General features: G+C 30.9%; 1 protein-coding gene across 2 annotated transcripts in view; it reads right to left on the bottom strand.

Annotated features, from left to right (window-relative positions):
- LOC129747581 (photoreceptor-specific nuclear receptor-like) overlaps window positions 1-27,354 on the bottom strand; it is a 171,506-nt gene that overhangs the window by 121,842 nt on the left and 22,310 nt on the right. The gene's annotated exons all lie outside the window — the stretch shown is intronic.

The raw sequence follows: 27,354 nt of genomic DNA, 5'->3' as shown, positions 1-27,354 counted from the left end.
TGTTGGTTTTGATACTAGAAATAAAACGTAGTACTCAGAATTTTCCCTTACCCCGTGAATTTTCCGGAATTTCCACATCAATGCATATATGTCGAAATATTGACTTTTTCACTATATTAACTTAATTTGAAAAGTTTGTTCAACAAAAACAAATGCGGCACTAAGCCACTATACTAGGTATGTTGGTTTTGATACTAGAAACAAAACGTAGTACTCAGAATTTTCCCTTACCCCGTGAATTTTCCGGAATTTCCACATAAGTGCATATATGTCGAAATATTGACCTTTTTACTATATTAACTTAATTTGAAAAGTTTGTTCAACAAAAACAAATGCGGCACTAAGCCACTATACTAGGTATGTTGGTTTTGATACTAGAAACAAAACGTAGTACTCAGAATTTTCCCTTACCCCGTGAATTTTCCGGAATTTCCACATAAGTGCATATATGTCGAAATATTGACCTTTTCACTATATTAACTTAATTTGAAAAGTTTGTTCAACAAAAACAAATGCGGCACTAAGCCACTATACTAGGTATGTTGGTTTTGATACTAGAAACAAAACGTAGTACTCAGAATTTTCCCTTACTCCGTGAATTTTCCGGAATTTCCACATCAATGCATATATGTCGAAATATTGTTTTTTTCACTATATTAACTTAATTTGAAAAGTTTGTTCAACAAAAACAAATGCGGCACTAAGCCACTATACTAGATATGTTGGTTTTGATACTAGAAACAAAACGTAGTACTCAGAATTTTCCCTTACCCCGTGAATTTTCCGGAATTTCCACATCAATGCATATATGTCGAAATATTGACTTTTTCACTATATTAACTTAATTTGAAAAGTTTGTTCAACAAAAACAAATGCGGCACTAAGCCACTATACTAGGTATGTTGGTTTTGATACTAGAAACAAAACGTAGTACTCAGAATTTTCCCTTACCCCGTGAATTTTCCGGAATTTCCACATCAATGCATATATGTCGAAATATTGTTTTTTTCACTATATTAACTTAATTTGAAAAGTTTGTTCAACAAAAACAAATGCGGCACTAAGCCACTATACTAGGTATGTTGGTTTTGATACTAGAAACAAAACGTAGTACTCAGAATTTTCCCTTACCCCGTGAATTTTCCGGAATTTCCACATCAATGCATATATGTCGAAATATTGACTTTTTCACTATATTAACTTAATTTGAAAAGTTTGTTCAACAAAAACAAATGCGGCACTAAGCCACTATACTAGGTATGTTGGTTTTGATACTAGAAACAAAACGTAGTACTCAGAATTTTCCCTTACCCTGTGAATTTTCCGGAATTTCCACATAAGTGCATATATGTCGAAATATTGACCTTTTCACTATATTAACTTAATTTGAAAAGTTTGTTCAACAAAAACAAATGCGGCACTAAGCCACTATACTAGGTATGTTGGTTTTGATACTAGAAACAAAACGTAGTACTCAGAATTTTCCCTTACCCCGTGAATTTTCCGGAATTTCCACATAAGTGCATATATGTCGAAATATTCACTTTTTCACTATATTGACTTGATTTGAAAAGTTTGTTCAACAAAAACAAATGCGGCACTAAGCCACTATACTGGGTATGTTGGTTTTGATACTAGAAACAAAACGTAGTACTCAGAATTTTCCCTTACCCCGTGAATTTTCCGGAATTTCCACATAAGTGCATATATGTCGAAATATTCACTTTTTCACTATATTGACTTGATTTGAAAAGTTTGTTCAACAAAAACAAATGCGGCACTAAGCCACTATACTAGGTATGTTGGTTTTGATACTAGAAACAAAACGTAGTACTCACAATTTTCCTTTACCCCGTGAATTTTCCGGAATTTCCACATAAGTGCATATATGTCGAAATGTTCACTTTTTCACTATATTGACTTGATTTGAAAAGTTTGTTCAACAAAAACAAATGCGGCACTAAGCCACTACACTAGGTATGTTGGTTTTGATACTAGAAACAAAATGTAGTACTCAGAATTTTCCCTTACCCCGTGAATTTTCCGGAATTTCCACATAAGTGCATATATGTCGAAATATTGACTTTTTCACTATATTAACTTAATTCAACAAAAACAAATGCGGCACTAAGCCACTATACTAGGTATGTTGATTTTGATACTAGAAACAAAACGTAGTACTCAGAATTTTCCCTTACCCCGTGAATTTTCCGGAATTTCCACATAAGTGCATATATGTCGAAATATTCACTTTTTCACTATATTGACTTGATTTGAAAAGTTTGTTCAACAAAAACAAATGCGGCACTAAGCCACTATACTAGGTATGTTGGTTTTGATACTAGAAACAAAACGTAGTACTCAGAATTTTCCCTTACCCCGTGAATTTTCCGGAATTTCCACATAAGTGCATATATGTCGAAATATTCACTTTTTCACTATATTGACTTGATTTGAAAAGTTTGTTCAACAAAAACAAATGCGGCACTAAGCCACTATACTGGGTATGTTGGTTTTGATACTAGAAACAAAACGTAGTACTCAGAATTTTCCCTTACCCCGTGAATTTTCCGGAATTTCCACATAAGTGCGTACATGTCGAAATATTGACTTTTTCACTATATTAACTTAATTTGAAAAGTTTGTTCAACAAAAACAAATGCGGCACTAAGCCACTACACTAGGTATGTTGGTTTTGATACTAGAAACAAAACGTAGTACTCAGAATTTTCCCTTACCCCGTGAATTTTCCGGAATTTCCACATAAGTGCATATATGTCGAAATATTCACTTTTTCACTATATTGACTTGATTTGAAAAGTTTGTTCAACAAAAACAAATGCGGCACTAAGCCACTATACTGGGTATGTTGGTTTTGATACTAGAAACAAAACGTAGTACTCAGAATTTTCCCTTACCCCGTGAATTTTCCGGAATTTCCACATAAGTGCGTACATGTCGAAATATTGACTTTTTCACTATATTAACTTAATTTGAAAAGTTTGTTCAACAAAAACAAATGCGGCACTAAGCCACTACACTAGGTATGTTGGTTTTGATACTAGAAACAAAACGTAGTACTCAGAATTTTCCCTTACGCCGTGAATTTTCCGGAATTTCCACATCAATGCATATATGTCAAATATTGTTTTTTTCACTATATTAACTTAATTTGAAAAGTTTGTTCAACAAAAACAAATGCGGCACTAAGCCACTATACTAGGTATGTTGGTTTTGATACTAGAAACAAAACGTAGTACTCAGAATTTTCCCTTACCCCGTGAATTTTCCGGAATTTCCACATAAGTGCATATATGTCGAAATATTGACTTTTTCACTATATTAACTTAATTTGAAAAGTTTGTTCAACAAAAACAAATGCGGCACTAAGCCACTATACTAGGTATGTTGGTTTTGATACTAGAAACAAAACGTAGTACTCAGAATTTTCCCTTACCCCGTGAATTTTCCGGAATTTCCACATAAGTGCATATATGTCGAAATATTGACTTTTTCACTATATTAACTTAATTTGAAAAGTTTGTTCAACAAAAACAAATGCGGCACTAAGCCACTATACTAGGTATGTTGGTTTTGATACTAGAAACAAAACGTAGTACTCAGAATTTTCCCTTACCCCGTGAATTTTCCGGAATTTCCACATAAGTGCATATACATATGTCATCTTTTTTGACTGATTTTTGGATGGAAACGGTATTGTTCTCATGAATCGTGCAAAATTCTATAGAAATCGCATTTTTGGGTGCATCGATACAACTTTTCAAAAACTTAAGACATGCTAGTTTGATATTACAATAATCACTCCGCAAAATTTTAATAAAAAATGTAGCGTAGTTTCTGAGACATTCCAGTTTGAATGGTAAAAGTCCAAAAAGTCCGATTTTCGTAGAATTACTGTAACTCAAGCCACACAAACTCCATAAAGCTCAAAATTTATTGTTTAATAGTGTGTTAGTTTGGTCTATCTAATGCAGAAAATTTGATCAAAAAATATTATGAGAGTAAAAAGTTATGGAAGTTCAAAATCGAAGTGGCAGTGCGTGTGCTTCCAATTTCTTAACAATTATGAACGGTACTGTAAGTGCATATATGTCGACATATTGACTTTTAAACTGTACTAACTTATTTTCAAAAGTAATTCTAACAACTGATTTTAGTTTGATTTAGATACTAGAAACAAAACATGGTTCAGCAGATTGTACTTTTATCCGACGTTATTTTCGCTTAAATGCACTTCCAGATATTCATTGCTTTTTTAATTTTGTGTTCAGTTTTTGAGTGAAGTGCTCAGAAATTTGGTCAAAAGTGAGCACTTTTTATGATTAATCCCTCAGTTTCCCAATAAGTTGGCATTAAAAATCACAGTGTTGAAATCCTTTGAAATATTGTACACAAGTTTTATGCTGCATGCAAGTTTGGCTAAAAGGATTCATTTGTTAGCTTCATTTTGTGCTTACACCGAACTAAAAATTACTATCAGTTTTACTTGCACATGTTTGCTTATCGTGAATTAATGTGAAGTGATTTTTTTGTAAATCCTATTTAAGTTAACATTTTATATATTTAATATGGTTTTCCCTATGAAACAAACTATACATTATAAAAGCTTGAAATATATTATATTGTTACAAATAATTTGAATTTACATTTTGCTATTGTTTTTACCTTACCGACTCTTCTACTTTTTTCTTTATAACTATTCTAAAAAATCCTTTGTTATCTTTGAAATCTTTGCTATCTTTGCAATCTTTGTTATCTTTGTTATCTTTGTTATCTTTGTTATCTTTGTTATCTTCGTTATCTTTGTTATCTTTGTTATCTTTGTTATCTTTGTTATCTTTGTTATCTTTGTCATCTTTGTCATCTTTGTCATCTTTGTCATCTTTGTTATCTTTGTTATCTTTGTTATCTTTGTCATCTTTGTCATCTTTGTCATCTTTGTCATCTTTGTTATCTTTGTTATCTTTGTTATCTTTGTTATCTTTGTTATCTTTGTTATCTTTGTTATCTTTGTTATCTTTGTTATCTTTGTTATCTTTGTTATCTTTGTTATCTTTGTTATCTTTGTTATCTTTGTTATCTTTGTTATCTTTGTTATCTTTGTTATCTTTGTTATCTTTGTTATCTTTGTTATCTTTGTTATCTTTGTTATCTTTGTTATCTTTGTTATCTTTGTTATCTTTGTTATCTTTGTTATCTTTGTTATCTTTGTTATCTTTGTTATCTTTGTTATCTTTGTTATCTTTGTTATCTTTGTTATCTTTGTTATCTTTGTTATCTTTGTTATCTTTGTTATCTTTGTTATCTTTGTTATCTTTGTTATCTTTGTTATCTTTGTTATCTTTGTTATCTTTGTTATCTTTGTTATCTTTGTTATCTTTGTTATCTTTGTTATCTTTGTTATCTTTGTTATCTTTGTTATCTTTGTTATCTTTGTTATCTTTGTTATCTTTGTTATCTTTGTTATCTTTGTTATCTTTGTTATCTTTGTTATCTTTGTTATCTTTGTTATCTTTGTTATCTTTGTTATCTTTGTTATCTTTGTTATCTTTGTTATCTTTGTTATCTTTGTTATCTTTGTTATCTTTGTTATCTTTGTTATCTTTGTTATCTTTGTTATCTTTGTTATCTTTGTTATCTTTGTTATCTTTGTTATCTTTGTTATCTTTGTTATCTTTGTTATCTTTGTTATCTTTGTTATCTTTGTTATCTTTGTTATCTTTGTTATCTTTGTTATCTTTGTTATCTTTGTTATCTTTGTTATCTTTGTTATCTTTGTTATCTTTGTTATCTTTGTTATCTTTGTTATCTTTGTTATCTTTGTTATCTTTGTTATCTTTGTTATCTTTGTTATCTTTGTTATCTTTGTTATCTTTGTTATCTTTGTTATCTTTGTTATCTTTGTTATCTTTGTTATCTTTGTTATCTTTGTTATCTTTGTTATCTTTGTTATCTTTGTTATCTTTGTTATCTTTGTTATCTTTGTTATCTTTGTTATCTTTGTTATCTTTGTTATCTTTGTTATCTTTGTTATCTTTGTCATCTTTGTTATCTTTGTTATCTTTGTTATCTTTGTTATCTTTGTTATCTTTGTTATCTTTGTTATCTTTGTTATCGTTGTTATCGTTGTTATCGTTGTTATCGTTGTTATCGTTGTTATCTTTGTTTTCCGTTTTCTGTTTTCCGTTTTCCGTTTTCCGTTTTCCGTTTTCCGTTTTCCGTTTTCCGTTTTCCGTTTTCCGTTTTCTGTTTTCTGTTTTCTGTTTTCTGTTTTCTGTTTTCTTTTGTCTTTTGTCTTTTGTCTTTTGTCTTTTGTCTTTTGTCTTTTGTCTTTTGTCTTTTGTCTTTTGTCTTTTGTCTTTTGTCTTTTGTCTTTTGTCTTTTGTCTTTTGTCTTTTGTCTTTTGTCTTTTGTCTTTTGTCTTTTGTCTTTTGTCTTTTGTCTTTTGTCTTTTGTCTTTTGTCTTTTGTCTTTTGTCTTTTGTCTTTTGTCTTTTGTCTTTTGTCTTTTGTCTTTTGTCTTTTGTCTTTTGTCTTTTGTCTTTTGTCTTTTGTCTTTTGTCTTTTGTCTTTTGTCTTTTGTCTTTTGTCTTTTGTCTTTTGTCTTTTGTCTTTTGTCTTTTGTCTTTTGTCTTTTGTCTTTTGTCTTTTGTCTTTTGTCTTTTGTCTTTTGTCTTTTGTCTTTTGTCTTTTGTCTTTTGTCTTGTCTTTTGTCTTTTGTCTTTTGTCTTTTGTCTTTTGTCTTTTGTCTTTTGTCTTTTGTCTTTTGTCTTTTGTCTTTTGTCTTTTGTCTTTTGTCTTTTGTCTTTTGTCTTTTGTCTTTTGTCTTTTGTCTTTTGTCTTTTGTCTTTTGTCTTTTGTCTTTTGTCTTTTGTCTTTTGTCTTTTGTCTTTTGTCTTTTGTCTTTTGTCTTTTGTCTTTTGTCTTTTGTCTTTTGTCTTTTGTCTTTTGTCTTTTGTCTTTTGTCTTTTGTCTTTTGTCTTTTGTCTTTTGTCTTTTGTCTTTTGTCTTTTGTCTTTTGTCTTTTGTCTTTTGTCTTTTGTCTTTTGTCTTTTGTCTTTTGTCTTTTGTCTTTTGTCTTTTGTCTTTTGTCTTTTGTCTTTTGTCTTTTGTCTTTTGTCTTTTGTCTTTTGTCTTTTGTCTTTTGTCTTTTGTCTTTTGTCTTTTGTCTTTTGTCTTTTGTCTTTTGTCTTTTGTCTTTTGTCTTTTGTCTTTTGTCTTTTGTCTTTTGTCTTTTGTCTTTTGTCTTTTGTCTTTTGTCTTTTGTCTTTTGTCTTTTGTCTTTTGTCTTTTGTCTTTTGTCTTTTGTCTTTTGTCTTTTGTCTTTTGTCTTTTGTCTTTTGTCTTTTGTCTTTTGTCTTTTGTCTTTTGTCTTTTGTCTTTTGTCTTTTGTCTTTTGTCTTTTGTCTTTTGTCTTTTGTCTTTTGTCTTTTGTCTTTTGTCTTTTGTCTTTTGTCTTTTGTCTTTTGTCTTTTGTCTTTTGTCTTTTGTCTTTTGTCTTTTGTCTTTTGTCTTTTGTCTTTTGTCTTTTGTCTTTTGTCTTTTGTCTTTTGTCTTTTGTCTTTTGTCTTTTGTCTTTTGTCTTTTGTCTTTTGTCTTTTGTCTTTTGTCTTTTGTCTTTTGTCTTTTGTCTTTTGTCTTTTGTCTTTTGTCTTTTGTCTTTTGTCTTTTGTCTTTTGTCTTTTGTCTTTTGTCTTTTGTCTTTTGTCTTTTGTCTTTTGTCTTTTGTCTTTTGTCTTTTGTCTTTTGTCTTTTGTCTTTTGTCTTTTGTCTTTTGTCTTTTGTCTTTTGTCTTTTGTCTTTTGTCTTTTGTCTTTTGTCTTTTGTCTTTTGTCTTTTGTCTTTTGTCTTTTGTCTTTTGTCTTTTGTCTTTTGTCTTTTGTCTTTTGTCTTTTGTCTTTTGTCTTTTGTCTTTTGTCTTTTGTCTTTTGTCTTTTGTCTTTTGTCTTTTGTCTTTTGTCTTTTGTCTTTTGTCTTTTGTCTTTTGTCTTTTGTCTTTTGTCTTTTGTCTTTTGTCTTTTGTCTTTTGTCTTTTGTCTTTTGTCTTTTGTCTTTTGTCTTTTGTCTTTTGTCTTTTGTCTTTTGTCTTTTGTCTTTTGTCTTTTGTCTTTTGTCTTTTGTCTTTTGTCTTTTGTCTTTTGTCTTTTGTCTTTTGTCTTTTGTCTTTTGTCTTTTGTCTTTTGTCTTTTGTCTTTTGTCTTTTGTCTTTTGTCTTTTGTCTTTTGTCTTTTGTCTTTTGTCTTTTGTCTTTTGTCTTTTGTCTTTTGTCTTTTGTCTTTTGTCTTTTGTCTTTTGTCTTTTGTCTTTTGTCTTTTGTCTTTTGTCTTTTGTCTTTTGTCTTTTGTCTTTTGTCTTTTGTCTTTTGTCTTTTGTCTTTTGTCTTTTGTCTTTTGTCTTTTGTCTTTTGTCTTTTGTCTTTTGTCTTTTGTCTTTTGTCTTTTGTCTTTTGTCTTTTGTCTTTTGTCTTTTGTCTTTTGTCTTTTGTCTTTTGTCTTTTGTCTTTTGTCTTTTGTCTTTTGTCTTTTGTCTTTTGTCTTTTGTCTTTTGTCTTTTGTCTTTTGTCTTTTGTCTTTTGTCTTTTGTCTTTTGTCTTTTGTCTTTTGTCTTTTGTCTTTTGTCTTTTGTCTTTTGTCTTTTGTCTTTTGTCTTTTGTCTTTTGTCTTTTGTCTTTTGTCTTTTGTCTTTTGTCTTTTGTCTTTTGTCTTTTGTCTTTTGTCTTTTGTCTTTTGTCTTTTGTCTTTTGTCTTTTGTCTTTTGTCTTTTGTCTTTTGTCTTTTGTCTTTTGTCTTTTGTCTTTTGTCTTTTGTCTTTTGTCTTTTGTCTTTTGTCTTTTGTCTTTTGTCTTTTGTCTTTTGTCTTTTGTCTTTTGTCTTTTGTCTTTTGTCTTTTGTCTTTTGTCTTTTGTCTTTTGTCTTTTGTCTTTTGTCTTTTGTCTTTTGTCTTTTGTCTTATGTCTTTGAATTTAAGAATTTAAGAATTTGAGAATTTAAGAATTTAAGAATTTAAGAATTTAAGAATTTAAGAATTTAAGAATTTAAGAATTTAAGAATTTAAGAATTTAAGAATTTAAGAATTTAAGAATTTAAGAATTTAAGAATTTAAGAATTTAAGAATTTAAGAATTTAAGAATTTAAGAATTTAAGAATTTAAGAATTTAAGAATTTAAGAATTTAAGAATTTAAGAATTTAAGAATTTAAGAATTTAAGAATTTAAGAATTTAAGAATTTAAGAATTTAAGAATTTAAGAATTTAAGAATTTAAGAATTTAAGAATTTAAGAATTTAAGAATTTAAGAATTTAAGAATTTAAGAATTTAAGAATTTAAGAATTTAAGAATTTAAGAATTTAAGAATTTAAGAATTTAAGAATTTAAGAATTTAAGAATTTAAGAATTTAAGAATTTAAGAATTTAAGAATTTAAGAATTTAAGAATTTAAGAATTTAAGAATTTAAGAATTTAAGAATTTAAGAATTTAAGAATTTAAGAATTTAAGAATTTAAGAATTTAAGAATTTAAGAATTTAAGAATTTAAGAATTTAAGAATTTAAGAATTTAAGAATTTAAGAATTTAAGAATTTAAGAATTTAAGAATTTAAGAATTTAAGAATTTAAGAATTTAAGAATTTAAGAATTTAAGAATTTAAGAATTTAAGAATTTAAGAATTTAAGAATTTAAGAATTTAAGAATTTAAGAATTTAAGAATTTAAGAATTTAAGAATTTAAGAATTTAAGAATTTAAGAATTTAAGAATTTAAGAATTTAAGAATTTAAGAATTTAAGAATTTAAGAATTTAAGAATTTAAGAATTTAAGAATTTAGGAATTTAAGAATTTAAGAATTTAAGAATTTAAGAATTTAAGAATTTAAGAATTTAAGAATTTAAGAATTTAAGAATTTAAGAATTTAAGAATTTAAGAATTTAAGAATTTAAGAATTTAAGAATTTAAGAATTTAAGAATTTAAGAATTTAAGAATTTAAGAATTTAAGAATTTAAGAATTTAAGAATTTAAGAATTTAAGAATTTAAGAATTTAAGAATTAAAGAATTTAAGAATTTAAGAATTTAAGAATTTAAGAATTTAAGAATTTAAGAATTTAAGAATTTAAGAATTTAAGAATTTAAGAATTTAAGAATTTAAGAATTTAAGAATTTAAGAATTTAAGAATTTAAGAATTTAAGAATTTAAGAATTTAAGAATTTAAGAATTTAAGAATTTAAGAATTTAAGAATTTAAGAATTTAAGAATTTAAGAATTTAAGAATTTAAGAATTTAAGAATTTAAGAATTTAAGAATTTAAGAATTTACGAATTTAAGAATTTAAGAATTTAAGAATCTAAGAATTTAAGAATTTTAGAATTTTAGAATTTAAGAATGTAAGAATTTTAGAATTTTAGAATTTTAGAATTTTGGAATTTTAGAATTTTAGAATTTTAGAATTTTAGAATCTTAGGATTTTAGAATATAAGAATTTTAGAAATTAAGATTTAAATTTTTTTTTATTTTACAATTTCAAAATTTTCAAATTTTAAAATATCAGAACTAAAGGATTTTAGAATTTTAGAACTATTATTTCTTAAGTTTTATATGCCTATTTGTTTTTTTCTTTTTTTCATTTTACTGATTTTTACTATCATAATTAAAGAGGCTTTAAGTTTTGAATTTTGGAATGAAGGATTCGAAAACCTGGAAATCCTAGAAATAAACAACACCACTTTATATTATAGAAAGATGAAATTTATTTTTTATCAACATTTTCATAACTGATTGAATGAAAAATTCATTAATTCAAGCACGTTCTGTTAAGAATAAAAATCTCAATAGACAGTTACTATAGAATATACTCATTTTAATTTCCTGTGAAATCTGGCGCATATGTTTCCAATTGTCATCATTAAATAAAGGTTTCTTAGATGCTAATTATATAAATCCATGCTGCGAAACATGAAATTTCAACATGAGCACTATTTTCAGTGAACAGAAAGTTGTGTTGGGTTCATCTGAGCTGTCATAGCTTTATTTTGATTTCATCGAATTCATCAAATTGTTTATTTTACTGCAAGAAGTGAATGTTTATGTAGCAACTTTTAAAGAAAATTTTATTATTTAAAAAATATGCTTAAATCTAAAGTTAATCATGAATTGGACGAGGCGCCGATCGATGGAGCGTATAAACGGTTGTTTGTTTGCGATCAACGAAAGGTGTCTGCTATGGTAAGTGAATTTTGATTGCAATTTAATAGTGTTTCTTCCGTTCCAAATACTCACCTACTATCTTTAATTCTAGCTTGCTTATATAACCTTGATGGTCGAAATCGCGTCCGAAAACACCGCTGAAGCCGAAAACGATCGACCCATATTTTGTGAATGTGAATCAGAAATGCTTGTGCCCAAGATTTTATTTAAAAAGTAATTGGCGCATCTGGCCGAAAAAACACCAAAAAGGATTGATTAAATTATTTAAATGTGAAAATTATGTTATTGTGTAATTGTGAAATATGAAGTGAAAATAAATTTCTCCAATCTTAAGCAATTATTCCGTGTTATGAATCTTTTGAGTACAATTTTATATAGACTATTTCTTGTTGGTAATTTCTCTACATGAAGAAATTTTTTCCTAAAATTGATGTTTCATTTTATGATAAATTTCCATTCTTTAATAAGTTAGAAAAAAGGTGAATGGTGAAGAGTTTTTCCAAAAATTATGTAGAATCAAGAATTTAAGTTGAGATGATTTGCTTAACAATCACCAAAAAAACAGTTTTACTTCTTAAGGATTAAGTATTCATAGGTAATGAAACATTCCAAATAATTTCGATACGAAATAGGCTAATTTCAAAACGTAAACAAACGGAATGAACTAATGAACGATTTGTTTACAAATCATCAAAATGAGACGATAGAGAGGCTAATTACGCTCTCTTTACTTGCGTATTTTACTCTGGTCACTCATTGTGAGCTTTTCAAGACATCGATCCGCGTCGTTGCTGAAAAAAGTGTAAAAAAAACATCTAGGCGTTTAAATGAAGTACCTACATCTGGGCGTTTAATAATCGGTGTCAAGTCAATTGAAAGGTGAAGCTGTTTTCTACACTACATAATATGAAATTTTAGAATAATAAAGAAAAAAAACACATTTAAAATCTTGGATTACGACAATCGTCGAAATCGTTATATATCGTTATCGAAAGCGATTTTTTCACTTATCTCTACGTGCTTTAAAAGGCAATGAAAATCCCAACATAACATAATAAACAATAGATAAAATTATTTTATATTCATAATTTCAACAGTGTTTATATGAAGAGAAAAAAAATAAATTTACTTCCAAGTACACTTATGTAAAATTTCCAAAAATTTAGAGTACACCTAGGTTTTTTTTACGCGGTTTTTTTTTACACGGTTTTTTTTTACACGGCTTTTTTTACACGGTTTTCGGGAATTAACACGGTTTTTTTTTACACGGTTTTCGCGAATTAACACGGTTTTTGAGAGAAAATATTCTAAGTCCTTTTCAAAGGAAAACACTTTGAAGTTGGGAAAATCTTAGCTCTGAGACTGAGACCGTGAAACATGATACCCCTGAGACCTGAGACATGAGACTTGAGACCTGAGACCTGAGACCTGAGACCTGAGACCTGAGACCTGAGACCTGAGACCTGAGACATTAGACCTGAGACTTGAGACCTGAAATATGAGACTTGAGTTTTCAGACACGAGACATAAGACATTAGACCTGAGACATGAGACCTGAGACCTGAGGCTTGAGACATCAGACCTAAGACATGAGACTTGAAATATGAGACCTGAGACCTCAGACACGAGACACGAGACATGAGGCTTAAGACCTGAGACATGAGACTTGAGACCTGAGATCTGAGACCTGAGACCTGAGACCTGAGACATGAGACATGAGACATTAGACCTGAGACATTAGACATGAGACATGACACCTGAGACATTAGACATGAGATATGAGACATGAGACATGAGACATTAGACCTGAGACCTGAGACCTGAGACATGAGACCTGAGACATGAGACCTGAGACATGAGACATTAGACATTAGACATTAGACATGAGACATGAGACATGAGACCTGAGACATGAGACATGAGACATTAGACATTAGACATGAGACATTAGACCTGAGACCTGAGACCTGAGACATGAGATATGAGACATGAGACATTAGACCTGAGACATTAGACCCGAGACATGAGACATTAGACCTGAGACATTAGACATGAGACATGAGACCTGAGACCTGAGACCTGAGACATTAGACCTGAGATATGAGACCTGAGACATGAGACCTGAGACATGAGACATGAGACATTAGACATTAGACATTAGACATTAGACATGACATCTCATGTCTCAGGTGTCATGTCTAAGGTCTAAAGTGTCTAGTTACATGTCTTATTGTTTCGAGTTTCAAAGCCGCATAAATTTAAAGTTCTTTTTTTACACGGTTTTCCGCAATTAGCACGGTTTTTTTTTACACGGTTTTCGGGAATTAACACGGTTTTTTTTTTACACGGTTTTTTTTTTCGCGGTACGTATATCAGTGTAAAAAAAGACCTAGGTGTACTACGTTTTGTATTCATGAATATAATCAATATACCTAGTGAAGAGGCTTGTTGAATTTTTTATTTAAAGTTTATAGAGTGAAAAAAACGCTTTTTGGACATGTATGCACTTATGTGGAAATTCCGGAAAATTTACGGGGCTAGGGAAAATTTTAAGTACATACTAGGTTATGTTTTTAGTATCAAAACGAACATACCAAGTACAGTGACTAAGTGCCACATTTGGTTCTGATAAACAAATTCTTCAAATTTAGTTAGTTCCGTCAACTGAAGTAACATGCAACACTTTTCAACATCAATGGTTTCTCAAAAATTGTTTTGACAGATGATCATACCGCTTATCCATCAAAAGTTTTAAAAGTTGGTGGGATATAAAAAGATGTAGTCATATTTTTTTTCTTATTATTTTAAATTTTCTTAAACATGCGATTTTTATACCTTTCTCAGAAAAAGGGGTTGAATGCAGCAAACTTTCTTTTGAATAAAAAATAAAATGAAAACGTTTAAAAATTAATAGATTTAGATAAGCTTGTGGTGCTATAAATGCCCATGCCCAATGCCAAACACCAATTGCATTAAATTTGGTTTTGTTTGTTTTTTTCAACAATAATGCTTTAGAATACTACAATAAATTCTACTAGCTGAAATCATAAAAATAAATTTTTGAATGGTTGGAATTTTTATGTTAACAAACGCGTGACGGTTAACAACCATATATCCATGAATCAATATGATTTAAATTTATTTGCATCTTAACCCAGACTGGTAAGTGAATTATAATTTTTTTTTTCAATATTGGTGACTGTTTGAAAAATATTTTTACACCAAGAGTGTTAGTAATAGAGAGTTTGATATTACTAGGCCAATTTTCATACGGGGTAAATTTTTTTACGGCATCGAAAAATGTTTCAATTTCTTTATCTTTTTCTCGATTTTTTAAATTTTCTATGAGAACCAAAAACTTTACAAACTAGCTTAAGATTTAAAAGATTATGTCATCATCATTTTGTAACCATTAAATGACAACTCGATTGCATTATTATTGAAAACAAAATTGAATAAGAGCTGTGATATACAAATGTTGCATCTAGCCCCTTATGATGCCTGTTTATTGGTATTGTGAAAAAAACGCTTTTCGACATGTATACTCGAATTGTAGAATTTTAAACAAAAAAACATGTTCTAGAATAAAAATGAATTCCAATTTTGTTTTGATTGTGTTGTAAGGTCTCTATTGCACTATGTTATGAAATGTTTTGGTCCTTTGAAGATTGCATAATTATTTTTTTTTCTAATTTTATTTATGCAAAAATGAAGAAAAATTCAGCTTTAAAAAGGTCAGTTGGTAGTTATTGAGGGTTGAACTGATTGTCATGATTTTTATCCAACCGGTATACTACATTCAGTTCTTATGTAGAACAATTAACATCAATAAATTTGTGTTTTGATTACTTTATTGTAACAAGGATCTTAAACTGCATTGACTTGAACATTTCCATGGAAGACTTTGAACTAATTTTACAGTTTTGCTTATTTCAGTAGGGAAAATCCATTATTTTTCGAACTTTGATGGCCTATTTTATATAAAAATAACCCGAAAATCCAACTTTATCTGTACCGATCTTGAAGAGCAAGAGTTATTCTAGAAAAACAAGTTTTAAAAGTGGAAAGTTTCTCGCAAATTCTTCGAATTATCAACGAAAAAGGCAAATTTCCCAGTAGTTTGACAGATTTATCGTGATTATGACGACACAGTCTGTACCAATACTAGAGCAGGGCTGCCTTGGCACTACCTACTTTTTCTTCATGTTTTACTTTTTCATCATTTTGGAGCATAATTCATTTATTGACATTTTGGAAAAGTAAACAAACATTAGCTAAGGATGAACCACTTGCGTTCAAGTAAGCAAAAAGAGACATTTGAGAGGCAGTTAACGCTCTCTTAGCCTGCTCAATCAACAAAGACCAAATCAAGTCAATATAGTGAAAAAGTGAATATTTCGACATATATGCACTTATGTGGAAATTCCGGAAAATTCACGGGGTAAGGGAAAATTCTGAGTACTACGTTTTGTTTCTAGTATCAAAACCAACATACCTAGTGTAGTGGCTTAGTGCCGCATTTGTTTTTGTTGAACAAACTTTTCAAATTAAGTTAATATAGTGAAAAAGTCAATATTTCGACATGTACGCACTTATGTGGAAATTCCGGAAAATTCACGGGGTAAGGGAAAATTCTGAGTACTACGTTTTGTTTCTAGTATCAAAACCAACATACCCAGTATAGTGGCTTAGTGCCGCATTTGTTTTTGTTGAACAAACTTTTCAAATCAAGTCAATATAGTGAAAAAGTGAATATTTCGACATATATGCACTTATGTGGAAATTCCGGAAAATTCACGGGGTAAGGGAAAATTCTGAGTACTACGTTTTGTTTCTAGTATCAAAACCAACATACCTAGTATAGTGGCTTAGTGCCGCATTTGTTTTTGTTGAACAAACTTTTCAAATCAAGTCAATATAGTGAAAAAGTGAATATTTCGACATATATGCACTTATGTGGAAATTCCGGAAAATTCACGGGGTAAGGGAAAATTCTGAGTACTACGTTTTGTTTCTAGTATCAAAATCAACATACCTAGTATAGTGGCTTAGTGCCGCATTTGTTTTTGTTGAACAAACTTTTCAAATTAAGTTAATATAGTGAAAAAGTCAATATTTCGACATATATGCACTTATGTGGAAATTCCGGAAAATTCACGGGGTAAGGGAAAATTCTGAGTACTACATTTTGTTTCTAGTATCAAAACCAACATACCTAGTGTAGTGGCTTAGTGCCGCATTTGTTTTTGTTGAACAAACTTTTCAAATCAAGTCAATATAGTGAAAAAGTGAACATTTCGACATATATGCACTTATGTGGAAATTCCGGAAAATTCACGGGGTAAAGGAAAATTGTGAGTACTACGTTTTGTTTCTAGTATCAAAACCAACATACCTAGTATAGTGGCTTAGTGCCGCATTTGTTTTTGTTGAACAAAGTTTTCAAATTAAGTTAATATAGTGAAAAAGTCAATATTTCGACATGTACGCACTTATGTGGAAATTCCGGAAAATTCACGGGGTAAGGGAAAATTCTGAGTACTACATTTTGTTTCTAGTATCAAAACCAACATACCTAGTATAGTGGCTTAGTGCCGCATTTGTTTTTGTTGAACAAACTTTTCAAATCAAGTCAATATAGTGAAAAAGTGAACATTTCGACATATATGCACTTATGTGGAAATTCCGGAAAATTCACGGGGTAAGGGAAAATTCTGAGTACTACGTTTTGTTTCTAGTATCAAAACCAACATACCTAGTATAGTGGCTTAGTGCCGCATTTGTTTTTGTTGAACAAACTTTTCAAATTAAGTTAATATAGTGAAAAAAACAATATTTGACATATATGCATTGATGTGGAAATTCCGGAAAATTCACGGCGTAAGGGAAAATTCTGAGTACTACGTTTTGTTTCTAGTATCAAAACCAACATACCTAGTGTAGTGGCTTAGTGCCGCATTTGTTTTTGTTGAACAAACTTTTCAAATTAAGTTAATATAGTGAAAAAGTCAATATTTCGACATGTACGCAATTATGTGGAAATTCCGGAAAATTCACGGGGTAAGGGAAAATTCTGAGTACTACGTTTTGTTTCTAGTATCAAAACCAACATACCCAGTATAGTGGCTTAGTGCCGCATTTGTTTTTGTTGAACAAACTTTTCAAATCAAGTCAATATAGTGAAAAAGTGAATATTTCGACATATATGCACTTATGTGGAAATTCCGGAAAATTCACGGGGTAAGGGAAAATTGTGAGTACTACGTTTTGTTTCTAGTATCAAAACCAACATACCTAGTGTAGTGGCTTAGTGCCGCATTTGTTTTTGTTGAACAAACTTTTCAAATTAAGTTAATATAGTGAAAAAGTCAATATTTCGACATGTACGCACTTATGTGGAAATTCCGGAAAATTCACGGGGTAAGGGAAAATTCTGAGTACTACGTTTTGTTTCTAGTATCAAAACCAACATACCCAGTATAGTGGCTTAGTGCCGCATTTGTTTTTGTTGAACAAACTTTTCAAATCAAGTCAATATAGTGAAAAAGTGAATATTTCGACATATATGCACTTATGTGGAAATTCCGGAAAATTCACGGGGTAAGGGAAAATTCTGAGTACTACGTTTTGTTTCTAGTATCAAAACCAACATACCTAGTATAGTGGCTTAGTGCCGCATTTGTTTTTGTTGAACAAACTTTTCAAATCAAGTCAATATAGTGAAAAAGTGAATATTTCGACATATATGCACTTATGTGGAAATTCCGGAAAATTCACGGGGTAAGGGAAAATTCTGAGTACTACGTTTTGTTTCTAGTATCAAAATCAACATACCTAGTATAGTGGCTTAGTGCCGCATTTGTTTTTGTTGAACAAACTTTTCAAATTAAGTTAATATAGTGAAAAAGTCAATATTTCGACATATATGCACTTATGTGGAAATTCCGGAAAATTCACGGGGTAAGGGAAAATTCTGAGTACTACGTTTTGTTTCTAGTATCAAAACCAACATACCTAGTGTAGTGGCTTAGTGCCGCATTTGTTTTTGTTGAACAAACTTTTCAAATCAAGTCAATATAGTGAAAAAGTGAACATTTCGACATATATGCACTTATGTGGAAATTCCGGAAAATTCACGGGGTAAAGGAAAATTGTGAGTACTACGTTTTGTTTCTAGTATCAAAACCAACATACCTAGTATAGTGGCTTAGTGCCGCATTTGTTTTTGTTGAACAAAGTTTTCAAATTAAGTTAATATAGTGAAAAAGTCAATATTTCGACATGTACGCACTTATGTGGAAATTCCGGAAAATTCACGGGGTAAGGGAAAATTCTGAGTACTACATTTTGTTTCTAGTATCAAAACCAACATACCTAGTATAGTGGCTTAGTGCCGCATTTGTTTTTGTTGAACAAACTTTTCAAATCAAGTCAATATAGTGAAAAAGTGAACATTTCGACATATATGCACTTATGTGGAAATTCCGGAAAATTCACGGGGTAAGGGAAAATTCTGAGTACTACGTTTTGTTTCTAGTATCAAAACCAACATACCTAGTATAGTGGCTTAGTGCCGCATTTGTTTTTGTTGAACAAACTTTTCAAATTAAGTTAATATAGTGAAAAGGTCAATATTTCGACATATATGCACTTATGTGGAAATTCCGGAAAATTCACAGGGTAAGGGAAAATTCTGAGTACTACGTTTTGTTTCTAGTATCAAAACCAACATACCTAGTATAGTGGCTTAGTGCCGCATTTGTTTTTGTTGAACAAACTTTTCAAATTAAGTTAATATAGTGAAAAAGTCAATATTTCGACATATATGCATTGATGTGGAAATTCCGGAAAATTCACGGGGTAAGGGAAAATTCTGAGTACTACGTTTTGTTTCTAGTATCAAAACCAACATACCTAGTATAGTGGCTTAGTGCCGCATTTGTTTTTGTTGAACAAACTTTTCAAATTAAGTTAATATAGTGAAAAAGTCAATATTTCGACATATATGCACTTATGTGGAAATTCCGGAAAATTCACGGGGTAAGGGAAAATTCTGAGTACTACGTTTTGTTTCTAGTATCAAAACCAACATACCTAGTATAGTGGCTTAGTGCCGCATTTGTTTTTGTTGAACAAACTTTTCAAATTAAGTTAATATAGTGAAAAAGTCAATATTTCGACATATATGCACTTATGTGGAAATTCCGGAAAATTCACGGGGTAAGGGAAAATTCTGAGTACTACGTTTTGTTTCTAGTATCAAAACCAACATACCTAGTATAGTGGCTTAGTGCCGCATTTGTTTTTGTTGAACAAACTTTTCAAATTAAGTTAATATAGTGAAAAAAACAATATTTGACATATATGCATTGATGTGGAAATTCCGGAAAATTCACGGCGTAAGGGAAAATTCTGAGTACTACGTTTTGTTTCTAGTATCAAAACCAACATACCTAGTGTAGTGGCTTAGTGCCGCATTTGTTTTTGTTGAACAAACTTTTCAAATTAAGTTAATATAGTGAAAAAGTCAATATTTCGACATGTACGCACTTATGTGGAAATTCCGGAAAATTCACGGGGTAAGGGAAAATTCTGAGTACTACGTTTTGTTTCTAGTATCAAAACCAACATACCCAGTATAGTGGCTTAGTGCCGCATTTGTTTTTGTTGAACAAACTTTTCAAATCAAGTCAATATAGTGAAAAAGTGAATATTTCGACATATATGCACTTATGTGGAAATTCCGGAAAATTCACGGGGTAAGGGAAAATTCTGAGTACTACGTTTTGTTTCTAGTATCAAAACCAACATACCTAGTGTAGTGGCTTAGTGCCGCATTTGTTTTTGTTGAACAAACTTTTCAAATTAAGTTAATATAGTGAAAAAGTCAATATTTCGACATGTACGCACTTATGTGGAAATTCCGGAAAATTCACGGGGTAAGGGAAAATTCTGAGTACTACGTTTTGTTTCTAGTATCAAAACCAACATACCCAGTATAGTGGCTTAGTGCCGCATTTGTTTTTGTTGAACAAACTTTTCAAATCAAGTCAATATAGTGAAAAAGTGAATATTTCGACATATATGCACTTATGTGGAAATTCCGGAAAATTCACGGGGTAAGGGAAAATTCTGAGTACTACGTTTTGTTTCTAGTATCAAAACCAACATACCTAGTATAGTGGCTTAGTGCCGCATTTGTTTTTGTTGAACAAACTTTTCAAATCAAGTCAATATAGTGAAAAAGTGAATATTTCGACATATATGCACTTATGTGGAAATTCCGGAAAATTCACGGGGTAAGGGAAAATTCTGAGTACTACGTTTTGTTTCTAGTATCAAAATCAACATACCTAGTATAGTGGCTTAGTGCCGCATTTGTTTTTGTTGAACAAACTTTTCAAATTAAGTTAATATAGTGAAAAAGTCAATATTTCGACATATATGCACTTATGTGGAAATTCCGGAAAATTCACGGGGTAAGGGAAAATTCTGAGTACTACATTTTGTTTCTAGTATCAAAACCAACATACCTAGTGTAGTGGCTTAGTGCCGCATTTGTTTTTGTTGAACAAACTTTTCAAATCAAGTCAATATAGTGAAAAAGTGAACATTTCGACATATATGCACTTATGTGGAAATTCCGGAAAATTCACGGGGTAAAGGAAAATTGTGAGTACTACGTTTTGTTTCTAGTATCAAAACCAACATACCTAGTATAGTGGCTTAGTGCCGCATTTGTTTTTGTTGAACAAAGTTTTCAAATTAAGTTAATATAGTGAAAAAGTCAATATTTCGACATGTACGCACTTATGTGGAAATTCCGGAAAATTCACGGGGTAAGGGAAAATTCTGAGTACTACATTTTGTTTCTAGTATCAAAACCAACATACCTAGTATAGTGGCTTAGTGCCGCATTTGTTTTTGTTGAACAAACTTTTCAAATCAAGTCAATATAGTGAAAAAGTGAACATTTCGACATATATGCACTTATGTGGAAATTCCGGAAAATTCACGGGGTAAGGGAAAATTCTGAGTACTACGTTTTGTTTCTAGTATCAAAACCAACATACCTAGTATAGTGGCTTAGTGCCGCATTTGTTTTTGTTGAACAAACTTTTCAAATTAAGTTAATATAGTGAAAAGGTCAATATTTCGACATATATGCACTTATGTGGAAATTCCGGAAAATTCACGGGGTAAGGGAAAATTCTGAGTACTACGTTTTGTTTCTAGTATCAAAACCAACATACCTAGTATAGTGGCTTAGTGCCGCATTTGTTTTTGTTGAACAAACTTTTCAAATTAAGTTAATATAGTGAAAAAGTCAATATTTCGACATATATGCATTGATGTGGAAATTCCGGAAAATTCACGGGGTAAGGGAAAATTCTGAGTACTACGTTTTGTTTCTAGTATCAAAACCAACATACCTAGTATAGTGGCTTAGTGCCGCATTTGTTTTTGTTGAACAAACTTTTCAAATTAAGTTAATATAGTGAAAAAGTCAATATTTCGACATATATGCACTTATGTGGAAATTCCGGAAAATTCACGGGGTAAGGGAAAATTCTGAGTACTTAGTTTTGTTTCTAGTATCAAAACCAACATACCTAGTATAGTGGCTTAGTGCCGCATTTGTTTTTGTTGAACAAACTTTTCAAATTAAGTTAATATAGTGAAAAAAACAATATTTCGACATATATGCATTGATGTGGAAATTCCGGAAAATTCACGGGGTAAGGGAAAATTCTGAGTACTACGTTTTGTTTCTAGTATCAAAACCAACATACCTAGTATAGTGGCTTAGTGCCGCATTTGTTTTTGTTGAACAAACTTTTCAAATTAAGTTAATATAGTGAAAAAGTCAATATTTCGACATATATGCATTGATGTGGAAATTCCGGAAAATTCACGGGGTAAGGGAAAATTCTGAGTACTACGTTTTGTTTCTAGTATCAAAACCAACATACCTAGTATAGTGGCTTAGTGCCGCATTTGTTTTTGTTGAACAAACTTTTCAAATCAAGTCAATATAGTGAAAAAGTGAATATTTCGACATATATGCACTTATGTGGAAATTCCGGAAAATTCACGGGGTAAGGGAAAATTCTGAGTACTACGTTTTGTTTCTAGTATCAAAACCAACATACCTAGTGTAGTGGCTTAGTGCCGCATTTGTTTTTGTTGAACAAACTTTTCAAATCAAGTCAATATAGTGAAAAAGTGAACATTTCGACATATATGCACTTATGTGGAAATTCCGGAAAATTCACGGGGTAAAGGAAAATTCTGAGTACTACGTTTTGTTTCTAGTATCAAAACCAACATACCTAGTATAGTGGCTTAGTGCCGCATTTGATTTTGTTGAACAAACTTTTCAAATTAAGTTAATATAGTGAAAAATTCAATATGTTGTCATGTTTGTTCTTATATGATGAATTTACGGGGAAATTGAATGTTATGAACGTTAATAAAGGATTTTGTGGTCTTTGTTCAGTTGTTGGCGTTTTTTCTAGTACCCAAAAATGCTTAACATTGTTTAAATCGTTAATTTAGTTTAATTAAATTAGTTTTTCTTAACTGCCAGTTCAAAAAAAAGTTCATTCATGTGTTCATTCTGTTCATTTTGCGTGCAAGTTTTGCTCGCGCCGGGTTGCCATTCCAGAAAAAATGAGAGATTGCTTGCGCTCTCTTTGCTTGCGCATTTAACACAGGTCCACTCACCCTGAGTTCCTCGGGCGTCGCGGCATGGGAAAATCAAAACGTTCCACCCACTTTTGGGGAAATTTCGGAAAACTTTCAGGTTAAGGGAAAATTCTGATATCAACGTTTTCTTAAAAGATTCGAAATCAACACAGTTGCTTATTGCGAATTTTTGTTGTTGAACAAACTTCAAATTATGCTGGAATATGGAAAAATCTAACATTTCGTTCACTATGCACTTATTGGGAAATTCCGGGAAATTCACGAGACCAGGGGATAATCTTAGTACCTACTAGATTTGTTTCTAGTATCAAAACCAACATATCTAGTATAGTGGCTTAGTGCTGCATTTGGTTTTGTTGAACAAACTTTTCGAATTATATTAATATAGTGAAAAATTCAATATAATGACATATATGCATTTATATGGAAATTCAGAAAAAATTCACGGGGTAAGGGAAAATTCTGAGTACTATGTTTTGTTTATAGCACCAAAACCAACATACCTAGTATAGTAGCTTAGTGCCGCATTTGTTTTTGTTGAACAAACTTTTCAAATTCAGTTGCAATTGTGAAAAATTCAATATTTCAACATATGTACACTTATGAGGAAAATCCGGAATATTCACGGGGTAAGGGAAAATTCTGAGTACAACGTTTTGTTTCTAGTATTAAAACTCACATAGCTATCTAGTATATTGGTTTAGTGCCCCATTTGTTTTTCTTGAATAAACTTTTCAAAATAAATTTCTTCTTCAATGGAAATTCGGGAAAATTCACAGGGCCAGGGGAAAATTCTGAGTACTACAATTTGTAACTGGTTTTAAGTTTTGTACAATTTTTTTTTTAAATTGAGTTGGTATAGTGAAAATACAAAATTTTGAAATATATACACTTATATGGAAATAACGGAAAATGTACGGGGTTAGGGAAAACTTTAAGTACAAAGTTTTGTGTCAAGGATCTTTAACAAAAATACATACCTAATGCATACTGCAGCATTCTTGGACAAACTTTTCAAATTAATCCTGTAAAGTGTACAATTCAAAATTTCGACATACATATATAGATTTACGTGGAAATTCCTTAAAACTCATATGGTATGGAAAGATTCTGGGTACTATTTTTTTTTCAGAATCCAAAAGATCATTGGGGCCGTTCAGATATCACGTGGACAGAAAACTGAAATTTTTTAGCCCCTCTTCCCCCAACGTGGACAAGCGTGGACATTTAGCAAACCCCTACCCCCTCCCCGGATTGAGATTGTTTTTATTTTCTAAATCTAATTTGACAGAAAACACTCCCTCTTGCTTTTTTTTTTTGTTAAAATGGTTGATTTTGAGAAAAACGAAAAAGCATTTCCTGATATAAAATAATTATATAAATTTTAAATTTCTAAACTTTCGTATATATCACTTGCCTACTAGTTGTTTAAACTTAAACTGGAAAACTTTGCAATTTATAATTTTGATTTAAACATCTTAATATTTTTTCACCCTTAGAAAATATTTTGGAAGTATGTATGTCTAAGTGGACATGACCAAAACTCCTACTCCCCTCTCCGTGGACAAGCGTGGACATTTCCATACACCCCCCTTTCCATAAGTTGTCCACGTGGTATGTGAACGGCCCCTTATCGGTTTAAACAATTGGTGCTACATTTGATTTTGTTGATAAAATTTTTTTGTTCGCATGCACTTCGGTAGTAATTTTAGAACAAGTTTTTATTGCCAGAAGCCTTGCTTAAATATACTTTTGGTGAGTAAGTGCTCAGATGTTTGGTTCAAATTTTAAAGTGTTAAATAATAAAATAACAGTTTATTTATATAGATATTAATAAAAAAAAATCACCAATGTTGAAGTTTTAAAACGAATGCTTTCATACAGCATTTAAAATTCTTAATTATTTTATGGAATAATATGATAACCAGAGTATTAAGGATCATTTTTTACATAAGCAACGTTTTAATTTAAGAATATAACATGTTTGTTCCCTTGCATGTTTATGTTATGTAGATTAACAGCGAATTTTTAGACTATAACTTTATTTGCTAACTCAAATTATTCAATTATTCACTTTAAATTTCCCAATTATGAGTATAACAAGTTAGACGTGAGCCAAAATTGCTTGCAAGTATTCTTTAAGCCGTGCTGCCAAAGAGACAAAATTGGTCACTCATTTTGCTTGCGCGAATCACTCACTGCTTGCGCATTTAACAGCAGTCACGCATCATTATTTCGGCTCTCGGCTTGGCTCTCTGCCCGAATCACCACCCACCGTACCTACTCGGAGAGCAAACAAACACGTTTTGCTGGACCGCTGCTTGTAGTTCTAGAAATTCAGGAATGATTTTACGTTTATAATTTTTATATTTTTGTGAAAACTCACAGCGTGATTTGTTGCACCTCACTAGAATGTAGATTATATTTGCTTTCCAATGAATATACTTTTTATTGGTCCAAACAAAGTGAAAGCACTGATAATCCGGGTACAACCTGACAGTGGACCACAAAAACAGATGAAATTTCAGTTTGTAAAAAAATCGCGCAAAGTAGTGAACTTTGAAAAATTCCAGTAAATTCAATTTTTGTTGCATCTAAAATCTAAAGACAGCAAAATGTTGGAATTTCAATAAAGTTTGTAGTCATATTTTTTAAAACACTCTACCATCGCTCAAACAGTATTTACTAGCAATTGAATGAAAAGTAGGTTTTTCAGACCACATTTTTGAACTTTTTGTGACCATTTCATCAAAAAAAATTAAAATTAAAATATTTCTTTGTTCCATGATGTAGATATTAACTTCAGCTTTCATATGCATAAGGTAAATATTTTTTTGGACGTGTAACATATGAACTACAGCAGTTTTCGTGAGGCTTGTTTTTTCGGATTTTTTTTCTTTCATGCTGGATAACGAGAAAACTGGAAGCTAGCTATATATAATGTTCTAAACATATTTTACTGATATTACAAGCTTTCTATTGATATAAGTTTTATATGAAGTTCATAACAATTCAAACGACTTAAATGGATTTTACTTTTGGAGTGTCAAAATGACACTCTAAGTCGGAAAACGGAGTTTTTTTGTCCAGGCTTCCAGGTTTCGTCCATAAATAAAGTAAAGATGCAAAATTAAAGAACTTTTGAATTCATTTAGGGTCCCCGAAGAAATTTTTGTTTTTTGATGCTTCTGAAAAAAGTTACAAGCATTCAAACTTGAAATAGTGTCAAAATGACACTCTAATGCGGATGAGGGTTAAGCGACCTCAAACCGGTGTCCACACTGACCTACAGTGAGCGAAATAAGAATAGTACCACTATGTATTTTGCTTGTTAAAATATGAATTTTTGAAAATAACCAAAATTTTCTTCTACAATTAGTTTTGAATTGTTCAACGGATAAATCAAGCATAAGTTTTTTTGTTTGGACGTTGCAATTTCCCGTTGAGGACCAAAAATATAAAGAAAAAAAAGGGTGCGAAATAAGAAAAGTACCACTTGTGTTTTTCAACAAAACAAGATTATTTCTAGGAATGTACTGTGTTAAAGTCAATAATAATGCTTCTACGAATTATTTTAATAGATAACTACATTTTAAGGAGTTTTCTAGAATTACAAAAGTTTTAAAAGGGGGTTTTAAGAGATGCTCCTCTAGCGTTTGGGAATTTTATATTTGAGCTCTAACACATTATCAAGTCATGGAGTCTGATGTCACGGTTTGACGGTGTTGCAAAGTAGATAACCATTAGTACAGTGTGGAAAGAACCAACTGAACACGCTACTTATAAACTCGGCAAACAAACCAGCAGAATCCAATCCATGCATTGAACAGTTTAATTATTTTCGAAAATATAGAGATTATACATCGTGATATGTACTTGAATTAGTAATGCATATCCACATTTCATTTTTCCTTTAAATTTCCGCTTTCAAACATCCTTTTGTATGCAAAGGAAAGGAAAGTTTATTGGACTTTTCATTGTTTTTTGTTTGAGTATCAATAAAATATCTCACATGTCATTTTCATTTTATCAGCCACAAGGAAAATTTAGCCAGGTTTACCGTTCTGCTACGCTAGTTGAGGTTTCACGGTTGGTATCAATTAGAAGCGTTGAAATTTGTCCCTAATCGAGGAGTGATACCGGTTACCCCTAAGAGATACCGGTACCTATGTATGTGCCGGTAATCTCCGAGCGACGTTCTAGTTTTTTCACCACTGTTGTGGAAGATCATCCTTGATTGAATAGACAAAAACCTCAACCCAGATAAATTCCATCCTTTAGGGAGGAAGCAGACAACCGTAACCCACCGAGAGGAGAAAAAAACTCACCCTATCCGAACTTTGACAAAGTGACTAAACGCACACAGAGGGTTCAGTGTCGTGTTCTCAAGGGATCGATTGGAATTAAGTTGAGGATTCACTTGGCCA

The sequence above is a fragment of the Uranotaenia lowii genome, chromosome 2 (assembly GCF_029784155.1).
Source record: "Uranotaenia lowii strain MFRU-FL chromosome 2, ASM2978415v1, whole genome shotgun sequence".
NCBI classification, from domain to species: domain Eukaryota; kingdom Metazoa; phylum Arthropoda; class Insecta; order Diptera; family Culicidae; genus Uranotaenia; species Uranotaenia lowii.
Note: the sequence above shows the minus strand (reverse complement) of the source record. Positions and strands in the feature narration are given on the sequence as shown.